Genomic DNA, 4,871 nt, shown 5'->3' with positions numbered 1-4,871 from the left:
TTCAAAAGGTACAATGTCTTATTTTTGCCGATGCAAAAGGCAATGTCACAACATATGTTTGCAAGTAACAAAAATTGATCGACTTTCCAATTATGAATATTGTCACCCTAGGAGATGCACTTCCTAGTCCGGGTTGTAGGAGACGCACTTCCTAACCCAAAGCTCTACTCCTAGGAGACGCACTTCCTAGTCGAGTCTTTCAGTTTAACCCCTAAGAGACGCACTTCTTAGTCTGGGTCTTCCTGGTTTTGACGTTTAGGAGACGCACTTCCTAGTGCAAACCTTTACTCATAGGAGACGCACTTCCTAGTCGAGTCTTTCTGTCTAACCCCTAAGAGATGCACTTCTTAGTCTGGGTCTTCCTGATTTTTGACTTTAGGAGACGCACTTCCTAATGCAAAACTTCTACTCCTAGGAGACGCACTTCCTAGTCGAGTCTTTCAGTTTAACCCCTAAGAGACACACTTCTTAGTCTGGGTCTTCCTGGTTTTTGACTTTAGGAGACGCACTTCCTAATGCAAAACTTCTAATCCTAGGAGACGCACTTCCTAGTCGAGTCTTTCAGTTTAACCCCTAAGAGACGCACTTCTTAGTCTGGGTCTTCCTGGTTTTTGACGTTTAGAAGACGCACTTCCTAATGTAAACCTTTACTCCTAGGAGACGCACTTCCTAGTCGAGTCTTTCAGTCTAACCCCTAAGAGACGCACTTCTTAGTTTGGGTCTTCCTGGTTTTTGATGTTTAGGAGACGCACTTCCTAGTGCAAACCTTTACTCATAGGAGACGCACTTCCTAGTCGAGTCTTTCTGTCTAACCCCTAAGAGACGCACTTATTAGTCTGGGTCTTCCTGATTTTTGACTTTAGGAGACGCACTTTCTAATGCAAAACTTCTACTCCTAGGAGACGCACTTCCTAGTCGAGTCTTTCAGTTTAACCCCTAAGAGACACACTTCTTAGTCTGGGTCTTCCTGGTTTTTGACTTTAGGAGACGCACTTCCTAATGCAAAACTTCTAATCCTAGGAGACGCACTTCCTAGTCGAGTCTTTCAGTTTAACCCCTAAGAGACGCACTTCTTAGTCTGGGTCTTCCTGGTTTTTGACGTTTAGAAGACGCACTTCCTAATGTAAACCTTTACTCCTAGGAGACGCACTTCCTAGTCGAGTCTTTCAGTCTAACCCCTAAGAGACGCACTTCTTAGTTTGGGTCTTCCTGGTTTTTGATGTTTAGGAGACGCACTTCCTAATGCAAACCTTTACACCTAGGAGACGCACTTCCTAGTCGAGTCTTTCTGTCTAACCCCCAAGAGACGCACTTCTTAGTCTGGGTCTTCCTGGTTTTTGACTTTAGGAGACGCACTTCCTAATTTGATTCATTACTCTAGGAGACGCACTTCCTAGTTAGTACATTTAATTTTACTTTCATAATTGAATTATTTTAAAATTTTGCTAACACTCACCAAAAATTTCCTGGTGCAAACTGGGACAGAAAATTTTTGTTCGTGTTATTTGTTTTGATAATGTGCAGGAAAGCAAGTCAAGACCCGCCTGAAGAATGGGAAGAAAGCCAGGACCCGCCTGAAGAATGGGAGCAAGCCAGGACCCGCCTGAAGAATGGGAAGCAAGTCAGGACCCGCCTGAAGAATGGGAAGCAAGTCAGGACCCGCCTGAAGAATGGGAAGAAAGTCAGGACCCGCCTGAAGAATGGGAAGAAAGTCAGGACCCGCCTGAAGAATGGGAAGAAAGTCAGGACCCGCCTGAAGAATGGGAAGCAAGTCAGGACCCGCCTGAAGAATGGGAAGAAAGTCAGGACCCGCCTGAAGAATGGGAAGCAAGTCAGGACCAGCCTGAAGAATGGGAAGAAAGTCAGGACCCGCCTGAAGAATGGGAAGCAAGTAAGGACCCGCCTGAAGAATGGGAAGCAAGTCAGGACCCGCCTGAAGAATGGGAGCAAGTCAGGACCCGCCTGAAGAATGGGAAGCAAGTCAGGACCCGCCTGAAGAATGGGAAGCAAGTCAGGACCCGCCTGAAGATGGGAAGAAAGTCAGGACCCGCCTGAAGAATGGGAAGAAAGTCAGGACCCGCCTGAAGAATGGGAAGCAAGTCAGGACCCGCCTGAAGAATGGGAAGCAAGTCAGGACCCGCCTGAAGAATGGGAAGAAGTCAGGACCCGCCTGAAGAATGAAAGCAAGTCAGGACCCGCCTAAAGAATGGGATGATCAGGAACCCGCCTGGAGAATAGGGTCACCTTTCAATTTTAAGTTCAGGAACCCGCCTGGATAATAGGGACATCTTTCAATTTCAAGTTCAGGAGCCCGCCTGAAGAATAGGGTGTACTTTCGGCTAGAAGTAGCAGGAGCCCGCCTGAATAATAGGGTCAACATTCAACTGCTTTTCAATTTCAAGCTCAGGAGCCCGCCTGAAGAATGGGGTGTACTTTGAGTTGGTTTCAAGTTCAGTCAGAAGTGGCAGGAGCCCCGCCTGGAGAATAGAGATGACTTTAAATTTTAAAGTTTAGAAACAAGCATGATGATTCAAGTCAAGATTCAAGAGAAGCTGCATAGATAGGGTCTTGTACTTGTATTTTGTTTTTAACTTATTTTTCATTTTGATGTAATAACAGGAGCTGCAGACCAGAACCTCGACAGGACCTCAATCGACTCCCCAATTCAGTATGTTTCATCACCCATCTTACCTCTTGAACTACACGAGACCTGATTCCCTTATAACCCGGGATATGTAGGATGCCCAAGATCAGGGCTCCGTCACATTTTGTTCCATTCCTTTCCCTTCCTTCAAATAAAGGTCAGGTCCAAATTTGTCTCGTTGTCTACGTCTTTGTCTGAGAACGCTTCGCGTCCCCAACTAAAGAGGGACATGTTGTAGACACGTAATTTTTTACCCTCCCGGGATGTTTTCATTGTCTTATTGATTAATGTTTATTTTTAGTCTAATTTTGGATTTTAACTATTATTTCATTTTTAGTAGGTTTGTTTGTGAAAATGAAAAAAGGACAAAAAATATTCGCTATTTTCAAGGCATAAGTTTTGTGTTTAAAAGAAAGAAAAATTACAAAAAAATAGGTTTCTTTTAATCTAGTTTTTCTAAGTTAATTCTATCTTTTGGATTTTTCGTTAGTCTATTTATTTAATTTTTTTCTTAGTTTTGGTTTAAAAATAGTTGATTAGTATATTTATTTTGGTATTTTATATATCCTTTTAATGGAAAAATAAAATAAAAATGGAACCAATGATGGCCCGCCACTTGGCAAAGTTTCACCCTATCCACACAAAAAAAACACAATCCATTTTTGGGAAGGGAATATTCCTTTCATCCTTCAAGATATTTTTATTCATGTGGGCATTTTGGAAAAAGAAAAAAAGAAATAACACACTCAAACCCTAGCCTAGACACCATATAAATATCTAACTATAGACACACATGAATTCAGCCGCAACAAACAAATGAAACAAAAGACCTAGAATATAGGAACCTACAGCCACCATAACCAAAAGAAAAAAAGATGAGCCGCATGAGATCTTTCTTTTTTCATTTTTAGTAGCTAAAAACGTGTACCCAAGAATGATGATCAAACTAAGAAACTCAGTACACCAAAAAACACTATAAGCATCTAGACCCTTTCCTTACTCTGCTGTGGATGGGTAAAAGATCCACAGCTTACCCTTTCAACTCCAACAAAAACCAGCCCCAAAACATATGAAAGGTCATTTTTTTTTCTCCGTTTTTAGACCACTAAACACCACCATGGATATCAATCGTAAACTCTCCCAAAAACCCCGTAAACCAGCTCTGAAAGATTTTGTTTGCCTGAGTTTCTTCTATTTTTGAGACACATATTGAGTTTTGTGGTTGAGGTACGGGTCAAGATTTCCGGTCGTCGAGCTCCGGTGAACATTCTTTTTTTCAAGTTCGGTTGGTGTGCTTTTGCTTTCTATAATCCAAGCTTGGAGATTCATTATTAATGTTGAAGAAGTTTCTACTCCTTAAAGCTGCGTAACTCAAAAGTTTGGAAGGATTTTCAGTTCACTTGTTTTGACCACGTCTTTGAAGGTCTATCCCCTTTTAGTTATTTGACGTTAATCGATGCTTTTGTTTCAAATCCGTAAGCCTGTTGTGTTTTGTTTAATTTTGAAAATCATTAAACATGTCTAAAATTGTATTTGTGTTTAAGATTTGATTATGTAGGAATTCTGAGCTTTTCATATCCAGCAATCATCCTTTTATTAACATTGGGGGAGTTTTATACCTTAAGGATATGATTTTGATTTTCTCTGTTACGTGTCAATGTATTTTTGTGCTTATGTGGTCTTATTTAGAGATTAAGTGAAAGTGATGATATGGTTGTTTATATGCTTTAATATAATAGGGACTTATTTCCTTTAAATTAGTAATGACAGGTGTATCGATGCTATGTATCGGAAATGAATTTTTGTCTAAAAATGGTATTTAGGAGGTCACTGCTTTCATCGTTAAAAAATGTAGTTAACTTTAGCATGCTTATTTTGTATAGGAAATTTATTTGTTTTAAATTTTAACTTGTACGCATTCTAGAATTGCTTATATACTCATGTTGGTTTTTGGTAGATTATAATACTTTATATTATGCTTGCAGTTTGTTATTGGACAGACTGGTTTTAAGTTTAAGTTTTTTTTTGAATGATTAATAGTCAATTGGGTCGTGATCTAATCGCTTCTTTTCAATATGGAACTGGGGTTTAAAAACAAATGTTGGGCCACGATCAAGGCTTAATTAATCAAATATTAGTGTGAGATGAGCGAGATGAGACGCGAGTTATTTCAAATCTCGCTGTCAAGTATAAAAGATAAGAGTGGTAAAACCAACTGTGAGGGAGC

The sequence above is a fragment of the Lycium barbarum genome, chromosome 1, assembly GCF_019175385.1.
Source record: "Lycium barbarum isolate Lr01 chromosome 1, ASM1917538v2, whole genome shotgun sequence".
Lineage (NCBI taxonomy): Eukaryota > Viridiplantae > Streptophyta > Magnoliopsida > Solanales > Solanaceae > Lycium > Lycium barbarum.
Note: the sequence above shows the minus strand (reverse complement) of the source record.